This window comes from Miscanthus floridulus, unplaced genomic scaffold (assembly GCF_019320115.1).
Source record: "Miscanthus floridulus cultivar M001 unplaced genomic scaffold, ASM1932011v1 fs_714_4_5, whole genome shotgun sequence".
Classification (NCBI taxonomy): domain Eukaryota; kingdom Viridiplantae; phylum Streptophyta; class Magnoliopsida; order Poales; family Poaceae; genus Miscanthus; species Miscanthus floridulus.
In genome coordinates, this window is record NW_027097153.1 from 17857 (window position 1) to 32160 (window position 14304).

Consider the following 14304-nt stretch of genomic DNA (forward strand, 5'->3'; position numbering starts at 1 on the left):
GCTAGCTATAGCACGTGCCTGTCTCTTCTTCTGCTTCTTCCCTTTGAGCTTATCCTCACTACGCAAGCTAGTCAAAGTCCAGTAGGTACTCTCGAGACCCTCATACGCTCTGATGGCGGTGAACATAGCACTCATTGCCTGGTTGTCGCTAGCCTGTCCTTCAGCTGGACCTCTGACCAATGCGCTTCCCTGAGGCTGAACCCAAATGGCATCATGAGGATCATCCCTAGGAAAAGTACCAGCCAGAGCTGCTGCAAGCTCACTAGGAAATCGGCTCATAATGTCCCTAATGACACGGAAGGCTGCTCCCTCTGCACCCTCAGCTGGAGTGCGACCCTCAAACTCCAAATGCCAACCATCCCAATCTAGAGCATCACCAAGAGCAGGAACCGTGATCTCCACCACTGCAAGTCCATCCTCTGCTAACTGGCTCTCATTCCATGAGTACACCGGCTCTTGACCCTCTGGGTACCCCACATCATGGAGCACTCTCCAAAGCAAAGTCGGCATGCCAAACTCGCTCAAGAAGGTGTCCGTGGTGCGGTGCTCCCTTAGGGCCAACGGACGTCGAGGTGCTCTTCCTCTGGTGGACTTACGGGCGGTCTGCTTCGTGCGAGCCATCTATAGCAAAAGTTCTTTTATTACCTCGGGGAAACATATTTTAGGTGATACAACTTTTGTCAAAATGAGATAATCAATTTATAAGGGGAGGAATGCATGAGATGAATAGAATGCACAAGTAACATGATGTATGTACGTGTCGTACGTTCTCACAAACTTAGGAAATAAATAATTTCTAACGACGAATTCGGTGGCATACAACGATCTCTCAATACGTAGCTAATACGTTCTACACGATAGCGTTGTTATGTACCTGCAGAAGATTCATTTCAGCCCCAAATTTCCAATGAATGCATAAAAGCAGTAAAGTTTTATCTACACGCTCTACACGAATCTCCAGATACGTGTACAACGGTAGTAACTACCCGAACCATCGTCCTACTGACGGCATCGCCTCAACAGACGGAAGACCCATTCATGAGATACCTTTGTAAAACATGTGTAGAACATGTAATTACTCCAGCATCATATAAGCATTCACCCTAGATCGGCGGTGTATCCGATCATGCTCTCACAACTCACACTTACTGAGGCGTAGAGGCAAATGATCCATACATTACCACTCAAACAAGTGGCACTCATACAATAGCATGCCGTATGAGCGACGAAAGAGAAATATGATGCAAGACCCCCAGTCAGTATTTAATTAAGCCACCTAAAGTACTTAACTGGGCATAACGGATATGATCACTGGCACACTTTATAGTTTTAAAATCACGTTTTTCAAATGCCTTTTTGTTTTAAATACACTTGTGAACAGTAACACGCTAAACCATGCTCTGATACCAGCTGTGATAGAACCGACCAATTATACGAAATTAAGTAAGAAAATCATCCACCGGAGCAGACGAATGAGCAAACTTAAGCCCGTATAACCCGGTAGTCCGTGAAATCACGAAGGATTTCAAACCAACTCATGTCCCAGCCATGATCGTAATAAGTTTAGCGGTCACCATCACAAATTACATAAAAGTTCGCATCATAGATACATCAGAGTTTAAACATAGTTATTACAAACCAGTTTGAATAAAAGTAGCGGAAGTCATTTGTTCAAACCACACACACTCACGCGTAGTTTAAATATAGTGCTAGCGAATGATCATCTCCAACAAAAGCATCAGATGAGATGTAAGGAATGACCATGCCCATGGTCCTAAGCATCACCCATCACAGGATAAAGGTAGTTGATACAGTAGCCTAATACATCTGCCCATCTGCAACAAGTGGGAATAAAACCCTGAGTACGAGAAGGTACTCAGCCAGACTTACCCGACATAACCGAAAATAAATGACACCAAGGATTATGAAGGGCTTTATAGTAGGGTAGCTGACTCATTTGCAAAAAGAAGCATTTTTAGCATTTCAAGAACCTTTCTAAAAGCATTATTGCCAAGTTAATTATTATTAACCTGTCAACTATGTTTGCACCTATACTAGAGTAAACATGTGATTAAGCAGATAATGATAACCAATGATCATTAAACAACTTCCATACTGTCATATTCACTATAACTGTTCAAGTGTTCCATAACATTTACTACGATGAAGTAACTCAAGTCAAGTGCTCACTATCCAGGAGCGATGGCGATTCGAATCGATTCCTAACTAGCTGGTGATTTGTTCCTTACACAAACCTCACTCACCCGCTAAAGTGAGATATTGATCACCGAGTCAACTTTCCAGGAATCTCGAGTTTGCCAGGAACCACATGTACCCGGGGGCCGACCGACTGCACTTTGGTCTTATCATCCCGCCCCCGTGTCCTACCACACCTGCTCCGGCACAGTGCGTTGCGGGCAATCTACTCGGCCCAAAAAATCTCCCAGCTTCGTGGTCGGAAGGTACTTTATCCGGCCAGCTAAATGTAAGGCATGCGTTCAACATGACTCGAGGCCCAACAATGGTCGGTCCTTAATCGACACAGACGGAAAACACTATAGTCCAAAACTCTGCAAGTCTCCATCCGGTCTCAACTTCATTTAACACTTAGTTATACCATGACTTCATAGTCATCCAAGTAGATCCAGGTAACCACCTATAGCTCGCAGGTGATAGGAAATCACCTAACTTCTACCGGTCTAAGCCAGCTAAGCATCGACTCGACTACGGATACCAGGGTAACAAGGATATAGTATAACAAAGGTAAGCAAGGTATAATGCAGCAACGGTTGCAAACAACTCCTAAACGTAATGCATCAATTTAAAGTAAAGTATTTAATTAAATAATTGCAAACCGGGAGAAAAATGCTCCGGGGCTTGCCTCTCTCGAAGGAGCTCGGACGGTGATCGGGGCACTCCAGAAGTTCCTCAACGTCCTCCTCGTCGGCTTCTGGCACTTCCTGCTGCTGCACCTCGAGCTGCTCCTTGGGCTCCTTGGGTATGATGACTGGGTTCTCGGTTTGCGATCCTGTATGATGCAATGCGCGTAAGTGATTATGCAAACGGTGCATCGAAGGAGACGAATGCAATGGATATGTTTAAATGCAAGGTAGTCAACATTATCCAAGAAACTATACTACAAGCACATGTCATCTACTGCATTCTCTTCTACTACTAATATGTTAAGTCAACACATCTTATGAAATGCTTCAAAGATACACCAAAGCTTTACTAATTTCTTAATCACACTTAAAGCAACACTTGCTTAAACCCTAATTAATAATAGGTTTGAATAGCAACATATATTTCTGATGCTCCTAAAAATCTGAGAAAATCACAGTAGCATAATACTATCCTAAACAAACTACCATAAAAATTTCATGGCATTTGGATAAGTAAACTATCCTACACAAAAATGACAAGCTATAGCATAAAAATGAGCATGAAATTACTTTGTACTATGAAAAGTGTCAAACAACAGAATTAATATTTTTCTTAGGTTCTTCATAGCCTATAATGACTGTCCAAAAATTACCACATGCATGTTTTATACAAAGTTTGCTCTCTAGCAAAAATAACAAAAATCAGCCATTAAAGGCACTTGAACTACACCTCAAAATTTTCCCACAGCACATGCATGAAACATATTTTTCCTATGGAGTACATGACATAATAAGATTAACAAATTTGGAATCATATTTTTTTGAAGGCTATAGATTTTTCTACACATTTTTCAAGTTATCAGCAATATCCATGATCAAATAAAATCCTAATGAAAAAGTATCCCAAAAATGACATGCAATAATTTTCCCAAGTAGATCTGGTGATAAGGAACCTAGCAAATTTTGTTTCAACAAATTTGGAGCAAGTTTGATCACCCAAACATTTTTTCAAACCATTTCAGAATTCAATTAACAAATAATAAATGGAAATCAATTCATTTAAGAAATACTGGGCCGGCCCGTGGGGAACAGCTGGCCCATGGCCGCAACTGGCCCACGCGAACCGAGCAAAAGGGGAGCGCGGCGGCCTAGCAAGGCCTCGGCCCACGGCTGCTTTCGGCCTGGCAAGCCTGGCTGGCGGAGGCAGGGTGCCTCGCCGGGGCGCGCGCTGGCGCGGCGGCGCGGCTCAGCCAGCGGCCGGCGGCCATCTCCGGCCACGGCAGCGCAAGCAAGCGAGCGCAGGAGATGTGCGAGGAGAAGGCGAGTTCGGTAGGGTAGCTAGGCGAGGCTGGAGGGGAGAAGGAAGACGGCTTCCATGGCGGCCGAGCACGGCGGCGCCATGGCCGTCGGTGGCGAGGCGCGGGGAAGCTCACCCTGGGCTCGAAAGGCAGCGCAAGCGTGAGCGTGAGTCGAAGGAAGACGAGGCGGAGTTGCGGGCGCGAGGAATTGGAGAATGGCGCGGTGGTGCGGGAGATCAACGTTGGCGGAGCTACGGGCGCGGCGAGGGCAGAGCTCGAGCTCTCGGCTCTGGAGGGGAGAAGAGGAAACGCGGGCGGGAGTGAGCGAGCGCGTGGGCACCAGCAGGTGAAGGCAGGCGCGTGGGCGCGGTGTTAGGCCGCGGCTGCCGCTCGGTGGGTGACGCCGGCATGTGGTCGCCACGCGGCGGAAGTTCTCTGCCGCGGTCGTGGCGTGGCGCGGCGACCATCAGGGGAATGGCGTGGCGCGCGGGAGAAGGGCCAGCGCGCGGAGCTGGGCTGGGCCGAGGAGATGTGGGCCGGCGCGGGAGGCGCGTGAGGCGCGCGGCTGGCGGGGACGCGGCCAGGCCGGCTTCGGCAGGCGGGCCAGAAACGAGGCGCAAGGCCCACGAAGGAGGAAAAATCCTTTTCCAAATAAAACTTTCAAGGAATTTTTAAATGCCATCTTTCAAATATTATTTTGAGCAAGAAAATGACCTCTTTTGAAAATGTACCAAAAATGAAAGTTGTTTAGAATTTAATTCTCTACAACTTTGCTTTTATGACCCAAGCTAAATTCTTTCTAGATTTTGAATTGTAATATCAAAGTCCACGTTTAGCTCAAAAACCCTAATTTTTGGAATTTATTTTTTGAAGCCAAATTTTGAATTAATTTGAATACAAACATTGCTCCAAAAATTGAACTAATCATTGCTAGATGATTTACAATAGTAGCTAAACATGTTTTACTAACCTAGCAAGAAAATTTTAGGGCAAAACAATTCTTAAACAGGTGTATGCATCATTCAGGTTTTACGCATGTTTCAGATGTTTCGAAGCAGTGTTTCACTTGTTATTCACATGATTAAGCAGTTATGATTTGGATGCTTGATGATGCATGATATGCGTGATTTGCAGTGCCTAAATGCAGGCATAACACCGGGGTGTTACAGTGGACAAGTCTAGCATCGTCTCTATGGAGAGAGCAATTTAGATATACTTCGCCAGCACGGAGTGCAGGTACTTGGAGACCGCCTCTTCTTCATTGATGGTGACATCGTGGCTCCTTAGCTTCCTGATGAGCGTCTACAGGCGGAGGGAGAAGTTCTCTACCAATTCACCATCCTTGAACTTGAGGTTGGCGTACTCATGCTTCAGTAGCTAGGCCATCGCCTTCTTTGCGCGGTCGGAACCGACGCGCATCGCTGCAATGGCCTCCCACGCCACCTTAGCAGAGTTCTTCGCCCCCAACGGCTCCCTGTACTCTGCTGGCATAGCAGCGAGGATAGCCTTCAACGCTGATATGTCATCGTCTTCGTTGTCGGTGCCCTTATCAATAGCATTTTAGAGTCATTGGGCTCTAAGCTTGACCTTTATGGTCACCGCCCACTCGCCATAGTTGGTGCGAGTCAATGTCGGCCAACTAGTGCCGTTGACCTCCCGCACCATGCGCACAATGACCTCCTATCATGGTTGGGCAGCTACAGCAGTGCCACTGTTGTTGACCATCTCCAAACCGTCCGTCATCGCCAGCGGTTAGTCTGGCGATGGCGCTTGTACCACTTGTTGGCTCCTGGATCTTCAGAACAGGTGAGCCAACCACTCCCCGGTGTTTCTGATCACACACTATGGCTAGAGGTAGAAGAAGGGACGGAGAACAGAGCACACACATAGCACAAGCACCAATGTTGGCCGAAGCTCTGTAGAGGAGATGACAAAACTAAACTTGCTCTCTTTACTGAGTCGTAGTGGAAAACTATATATACAACTCTACCCATCTAATCCTAGTATATAGACATATAAGGCTGTCATGCTGCTATAGGGCCTGCCCCTGTTGTGGCTACAGTGCGGCAGGGGAGCCTTTCGACGCCTGCCCCCTGCAACGGCTATAGTGTAGTAGCAGGGAGCCCTTTCAGCGCTTGCCCCTACCATGCGTTCACACATGGGAGCCGCAGATTACTTAACAACCGCTTTCCTCTCTAGTGGCTTCTTGTTGTGTGACATGCGGCCAAAAACGATGCCCTGGTCTGTACGACGCTTTCCTCTCGAGCGGCATGGACGACGCGCGGCGGCAACAAACAAACCATCGGCCATGGCAAGAAGCAAAGATCGATGGATTACGTACCTCCTCCAGTCGTCCCAAGGTCAACGGCGGCGATGACAGCCTCCCCTGGACGGCACTTTGGCGCGAAGAAGATGAGTCACGCCAGAAACTACTGCGAAAAGGAGGAGAAAGCGCGGCGAAGAAGGATATGCGCGACGAGGAGTGCGCATAACTTTTACGCGGATGTGAGGGTTTTTTCCCAAGTGCTGAAAGTTTTGGGAGGATATATTAGAAGTTGTTGGAGAGGGGTTTTCACCCTGTTCGCTTGAACTGCTTATCAGCCATGGTATAGTGTTTTTCTCTTATAACAAAACAACATCAGCCGGCTTATCAGCCGCATAAACCATCAGCCAAACAGGATATTTTTCTCATCTTACTAAAAAATAAGGATTAGAAAGGGAAATATGGAACTCTTGGAGATGCTCTGAGGAAGAAACGAGCTAGGTCTCCCCATCGCTGTTTCGGTGGTTTCCTAGCGCATCTAGACGAGCGTCGACTCATTTTCGCCTAGAGGAAATCATTTCTATGTTTTCTCTTCTCTCTCCGTAATAAAACTGCTGCCACATCAACGAATTGTTGAGTTGTCAAGCTAATTAATATAGATAGAAACCATAATCAATGTCCCATTGGGACTGCCCTCATACGAGAAACGGTTTCCTCCCCTTTTCCTCTCTCTCTCCTTGACTCAGGTGCCACATCAACATTTTTGTCTAGTTGGCAGGGTATTTAATGCTATAAAAACTACCAGTGATTTCAGGTTGGGACTGCCCTAATAGTCCAACTAATGGCTCGAAATGAAATTCCTAACTAATAAAAAGTTATTAAATGGCTTCCTCTGGTAACTATTAGATGGAGGATCTAAACTCAGGTTAGCTAATAACTTCACTACTAGAAGGCTACTAGCTAGTTTCCCTCTCCTAGCTGCTAATTATTAGTTGCTAATTATTACTAATATATGAATGACGTGTCGATAACAAAAAAAAAACTAGGGACAAAGTGGGGCGAGCAACGAAGCAAGGACGAGATGCGTTCGAGTGTGCAAGGATGCCGGTCTTGGTGTGTTGGTCGTGGAGGTGAGGCACACCAGTCTTGGTGACGCTGTCCACGAAGGCGAGTGCATTGGCCACGCCAGCCTTGGGGCACTAACCTCAAAGGTATCGGCCACAAGGTGCGAGCGCTTTGGCCATGGAAGCATTGCCCCGTGGGGGCACCGACGATGGGGCCAAGCGTGGCTGTCTCGTGTGGCTGCGGGGGCACTAGTGATGGGACTGAGCACGACAGTCTCATGAGCGCCGGTCAGGGGGAGCCGCCGAGGGGGGCGACCATAACTAGTAGATGGTTGGCTTTTTTTTTTTTTTTGGTCTCATCTAGGTATTATATACAGACTTACACCAACAACACATTCATACAAACAAACCTACACCCTGATCCAACGAACGAACTCGCTTTATTTGCGGACGAACGCGAGTGCAATTCCCAGGAATCGAACTCGCGCCGGCTGCATGTCCCCCGCTGTGCTAGCCATCCGAGCGCTATTTTGTGGGAAGAAGAAGCGTGCGGTAGAGAGGATGATAAATATTAGCCATCCGAGCGCTATTTTGTGGGAAATATGTGGTGTAAACTCAGCAGTAGATGGAAACCTGCAAACTTGCGTCGTGCGCCATCGTGATCTGCGGCCTAGAAAGTTCTCTATCCATCCGAGCGCTATTTTGTGGGAAATATGTGGTGTAAACTCAGCAGCGGATGGAAACCTGCAAACTTGCGTCGTGCGCCATCGGATGCGTGATCTGCGGCCTAGAAAGTTCTCTAATACATTTTTCATTTTTCTCCCCGCACTGCCTCGGTACCCTTTGCTATTAGACCCCTGAACAATGTTGAGTGAGCCGCGAGGTCTATTCCAATCTCGTTCCCCATCTGAGAAAGAGTCGCTGGGTCTAGAGCCACGGCGGCGCACAGGCAGGTCGCGCGCAATCGCGGCGGGCCGCTGCGCTGGGCATCGGGCGGAGTCCTTGCCCGGTGGCTGCGTCGGTAAATAGGCGGCCGCAGTGGGTGCACATGCCGGCGGTGGCCACGACGGGCGGCTGCGACGTTCGTCGGTCAACAGGCATCAGGCGGCCACGGCGGGCGAATCCTGCGGGCGCGGCCGCGGTTGCTTCTGCGGGCGGCGGCGTGGCTGGCTGCAGCTTGTCTGCTCCGGTGCTCTGCTCCCTGGTGACCAGGTCCTTCTGCTCCAGGGTCCAAGCTCCAGCTCTACGCCTCCACTGCTCTAGTCAGTGTCCAGTACTCCACTCCAGAACTCCAGACCAGACTCGAGAGTCTACTATGTCCAGACTCCAGACGGCTCCACAACATGGCTAATGGTGAGCTTGTGTTAAAGACTATATTAGGCATCTATGATCTGTCAATGTGAATATTCGTAAATGTGAAGTTCTTGTTATAGTACATTAGTTATTAGGCATATCTATTCCCCAGATCTGATTAATTTACAATTGATCTGTCAGTTTGATGATTGATAACCTTCTGTTAATAAATATATATGTGTTGAACTTTTAATTCATGTAATCATGTATGAACTATGAAAGAACCTGCGAGATTGTGTAGCTGTGAGCCTGTGATTAGAAATTTCTATGATGTATGAACTGGCATCAAAGATGGAAAATAGCTACGGGATCAGGAAGGGGCTTGGCCTATTTTCATGACGAATTGTAGTTAATACTTCCTGCAGATGTTTTGTTCTCTTCAGTTTAGTATCTAGAAGAGTAGCGCTGAACTCTATTTGCCTATGATGAGCTCATTTGCCTATGATGGTTGGTAACTCTATTTGCCTATGATGAGCTCATTTGTTATCATATTTTTTTACAAATTTTAAAGTTTGTTTTTCTGTTCTCATAGGTTCACAGGTACTTCCTGATTCCAACATTATCCTAATCCTGTTGTCGGCATGATCTTTGAGTAGCTTAAAGAAAGCTGAGGATTTTTTCAGCTTATTTTGTTCAAAGCAAGGTTGCACGAAGGAGAAACAGATGGCAGAAATGGAACACAAAAGGGAAAAGGATCGGAAGCCTGCGACGCATGGGTGTGACCATATGAGGTCATGATTGAATTTCAAGAAAAAAGATGATGACACAATCAGGTCGCTCAGTTTGTTGAAATGCACAGACACCAACCTCCCCTCCTACTAGGACAACGTTGGGTGCTCATGTTACTTTCAAAAAGTGGTGCTTGCTGAAATTATTGCATGTGTAATAGAAAATCCCCTCTAGGATTGACTTTATCATATAGAATGATTCATTGCTTTCCGAAGCAAGATGGAGGACACGTTGCTGAAGATGAAAGGCGGAGCGCGTTTTCTGAAGATTCCGGAGCGTCAAGGATGCTTCTCTTTCTGTTGGACCTTTTGGAACTTGTTCAGTCCGCCCCTTCAGAGCTGCTTAGCTCTTTCTGTTTTCTTTCGCTGTAGTAAGTTGGAGGGTCTGAGGGTAATCTTGCACTTGATCTGTAAAGCTGGTAATCCCAGCAAATGATACCGTATTAAGCTTTCAATATAAGCTAGACCAATGTGCCTTTGGTCTAATTCATTGCTTCTGATTTTTTTTCTCTGACAGTACATCCCCATCATGCACACCATTTGACAGGCAATTTTACTTGCACTGAAAAGTGACTATCAATATCTCAGCTCGTGTTTAGTTCCAAAAAAAACTTCCCAAAAAGTACTACAGTAGCCATCACATCGAATCTTGCGATACGTACATAGAGCATTAAATGTAGACGAAAAAAAAACTAATTGCACAGTTTGATTGAAAATCACGAGACGAACGTTTTGAGCCTAATTAGTCCATGATTGAAAATTAATTGCCAAATAAAAACGAAAGTACTACAGTAGCCAAATTCCAACTTTTCCCCCAACACGCACTCACAAATATTTAGATAAGACTTCCAGTACAATTCAAATTTCAGTTTAAATCGATGTGCTTCAAAGGTACCACTAGGTTGTTCTTACACAGTTTCAACAATACCCCTATACAAGGCTGCATACCATTCTGTGCAGACACCTTTACATAAAAACGATCATGGATGCAAGCTAGCGCCAAGTCATCCCAAGATTTGATACAAAAGGTACCACTAATGCTGAAACTGATTAATGATTGAAGGCTTAGGAAGTGTGAATTTTAGGATTTGCGCGTAGGCTTTGCGTGGTTATCTTCAGCTCTTCACACATAGCAACTTAGAGTGGGAGACCCTCCTGAATTCTTCATAAGATTCCTGTAGCGCTGAATTTAGAAAAGCATTTCATAACTGAACGCAGTACATCAGAAACTTGCTAGTGAAATATTTGTAATGGATATCAGAACTAGGCGATATATTAAAATCAAGAATATGGCACATTTGGCAACTAGCATAGAGCTGAAATATTCCAAGTCGTTACTACATTCCAATTTGCCATACCTAATCCGCTGATTTTTCTTTCTCTTCTCATTCTTGTTTTGCAACGCTCCCTTGTCACAATGCCCTTTGATTCTCTTGATCCTACCCCTAGAACATGTGTCATTTGGTGGGTGGATGTCAATTTGATCTGGAATGGAACATCCAAGGTATGATTCAAATTCCTCAACCTGGCTCACATTGTTTTCTGGAACCATCTCATTGAGTTTCTGACCAACTGCAATTAGTTCATCTCTTAACAAACACATAGCAGTAGGTGATTGCTTAGCATCTGAAATAAATAAGGTGGACACAACAGGGTTGCAGATAGTTGATCGTTGACGAATAGGTTGCAAAAATAAAACAGAACTACTGAGTAATGCTTGGCTTAGAATTAGAAACACATATTGCCTACCTCTATTTATTAACAAACAAAAGTACGGAAAGATGACTTCTTTTGCTTTTTGCCAGACTAGATGTTTCCCTCTTGCACAGAATAGCTGACTAACAGATTTATACATTTGCTTGCATGCATGCTGCTAGCATATATGAGAACTCACTTGAATCAGGAAAACAGATAATGAGGGAAATTTGTTTTATTCTTCACCAACAGTTGCATATGATGGAAATAAAACAAAAACAATCAAGATAGAACTGGACCATAATAATTAACAAAGCATTCATTTTGAATTTGTAACACCACCCAACCTAGTTCCTAGTTGATCGTGAAGTTGTGTGCTACATGAAACTAATGCCCCCACAAAAACCAATTGAACAAGGAACACTGTTAGGCCACTCTTATATTTTTCAGAAAAAAGTGCTAAGTTTCTGATTTCCCACTATTTTAATTATAACTCTCAATTCGCTTAACCAAACAGAGCGAATAAATACATCTTGGAAATCTACAGAAAATTTCCTACAACTGTGTTCCAACGCACTAGGCAAATGCTCCAACAATATTACCCAGAAAATCATGGAATAAATCAGTCTAATTCTCGCGTACTGTAAAGTCATCTACTGATCACCGATTAAGTTCCCCCCAGACTTGCTGCATCCGTTGTGTCTCCGTAGAAACATCCCCACAGGCTCATAATAAAGTTTAATGTACTAACTCTTCAACCAATTGGATTGCCCAGAAATGAATCAGCCTAACAGGCAGATTAGCAAATCGAAGTTTAATACCTCAGACTCAGACTGAATCCACGAGTAGCAGTATCTCTACTTCCCTCTATCGCTCCTCCCTTGCTAGCTACCACTGTTAGAGATGGGAGAAGGATAACTTCAAATTGGTTAGAACTCGCGAACTACTAATCTCAAAGATCAGCAATAATGGATGAAGGTGGAATGATCTTACTGTGACAAGATGAGCACCCGAGTGCAGGAGGCGGAACCCATGTACTGTGACGCCGGCGAGAGTACGTCCACTGGCCTGCACAGCCCCGAAGAAGAAGAGCAGAATCCCTAGGTCTTCTAAAATTAGGGGAAAATGCAAGATCAATGGAGGGGTGTCGAGCAGAGGAGGAACTGAGTTACCTGCAGTACCAGAGAAGGAAGCTTGGGTTGGAAGGAAGCTTCGGATGGAAGGAAGCTTTCTTAGATGAGAAATCGATTCCAACGGAGGTGGCAGCACATTTTTGTTAGATCGATCTCTTAGCCAATACGCCCAACGGTTTATTGGGCTTTGGTCACGCGTCTTGATCGGGGCGTCCAATCCTACATGGTTGGTGGGTTCCCGTCACACTGCGCTATATAAAGTGGTGTAGGTCGGCGGCTTGAGGTACGAGGTTCACCGTGAGCCACAAACCCCACCGACAAACCCTAGACCGATCTGAGAGGGCGCACAGCCAGCGACGGGAAGCTCCACTGACTTCGCCGTCGTCACTGCTACGCCGTCCGTCTGCACTGTATCGACGTCTGTACCACCTCTACTCCACCCGTCGCTGCTCGTGCGCAGACCTTCATCACCGAACCTGAGATGGCCGGCTCCTGTTCATCCGCGACTCCCTCCGAGGGCTCAGGTTCAACACCAACACCTCTCTCCTATCTCTCTCTCGGTGTAGTGTTCTAGGTTTACATGTGCATGTGTTATTACGAATCCATGAGTATCCCTCCTAGATCTACTGCTAGAGATCCTAAATGATCTTAACAATAGTATCGGAGCCTGTCTAGTCGTAGATCTAGATCGGGGAAGAGGAGAAAATCGAACCCTAACCCTAGATCGGGTACGAGAAAAGTCGGAAACACATTGAGACACGGTCTCAACAAAGAACCCTAACCCTAGCTGTTCGCCAGCCTAGGGTGCAGATCTAAGGTTTTGGAATCATGAAACCCAAAACAAAAGAAAGACGGTTTTCAATCCGGACAGAAATGACTCAAACCCTAACCCTAAAGAACAGATCAGGGTTTGGCGAAAAGATCAAAATGGCCGATCCAAATCGGATCGGGACAGTGAACAGCTTCGAACCCTAAACCTAACAGATCGGCGCAGTGGAAGGGATCTACCTGCCGTTCTCTCCCGCCAGCACCACTGCCGTTGTGTGGAGGAGAAACCGCCACTACGCGAGCACAGAGAAAAGAGCCGTGAGCTCTGGCCAACAGGGCACCGTCGCAAGGCTACTCGACGGCGGCGTGCTCAGCCATGGGCGAGCACTCGCGCCGGCGAGGAACTTCACGGCGGCGCCATCTCCATCTTCTTCCTCCGGGCCGCCATGGGCGGACACCACTGCTGCTCGTCCTTGGGCGGTGCAGGCACACGAAGAAGGGAGAGAAGGGAGAACGAGAAAGAGAGGCCGGGGGAGCAACCGTGGAACAGCTACAGCGGTCGGCGTCCTCCGCGGTCGCGGCGCGGTCGCCACTGCCACTACCGTTCTTGGCACTGAGAGAGATAGGCAGTAGAGAAATGTGGCTAGGGTTTTCGGGTGGGCGCCGGCCAATGGGGTTTTTATCCCTGCGAAATCGACGGATGACCGTCGGATCGCGACGAACGGTGGCGATCGATCGGGCCGGCTTTTGGCCCAGGCGATCAAGGACTTTCTCGGCCCAGGCCCACGTTGCGGCCTGGGCACGGGGGAGCGCGCGCCGCGTGGCTAGGCCACGGGCAGCTGGGCCGGTGAGCGTGTTTCTGGGCCGAAATGGCATATACACAGTATAGCTCGTGATTTTGTTTATTTATTTTTCTGGAAACTGTTTGCTTCATATTTGATGAGGTTTTGAATAGAATTTGATGTAAATGTCTGGCAATTTTGTCCAACGATAATTTTGTTCGGAGAACTGTATAATATTCTAACAGTTTCTAGAAAATAGAATTAAAAGATTTATTAAAGTTTCCGCTGCGTACTTAAAAAATATTGTTTTCATTATTAAATTCGAACCAACGGAAGAA

General features: G+C 46.4%; 2 long non-coding RNA genes across 6 annotated transcripts; one reads left to right on the forward strand and one right to left on the reverse strand.

Moving 5' to 3' along the window:
• Positions 1-8374: 8374 nt before the first annotated feature.
• On the forward strand, positions 8375-10083 carry LOC136532802 (uncharacterized). Its single transcript, XR_010778309.1, has 2 exons — positions 8375-8860; positions 9393-10083. It is a non-coding gene; the product is annotated as an uncharacterized lncRNA (long non-coding RNA).
• A 332-nt stretch (positions 10084-10415) lies between these two features.
• LOC136532803 (uncharacterized) lies at positions 10416-12574 on the reverse strand. 5 transcript variants are annotated; one of them, XR_010778314.1, is made up of 4 exons: positions 12456-12574; positions 12277-12389; positions 10947-12177; positions 10416-10771 (listed from the first exon to the last, which is right to left on the reverse strand). It is a non-coding gene; the product is annotated as an uncharacterized lncRNA (long non-coding RNA). The 5 variants fall into 5 exon arrangements; XR_010778312.1 differs by having other exon boundaries at positions 12277-12383; positions 12456-12557; XR_010778313.1 differs by having other exon boundaries at positions 10947-11160; positions 12105-12177; positions 12277-12549.
• Between the last annotated feature and the right edge of the window lie 1730 nt (positions 12575-14304).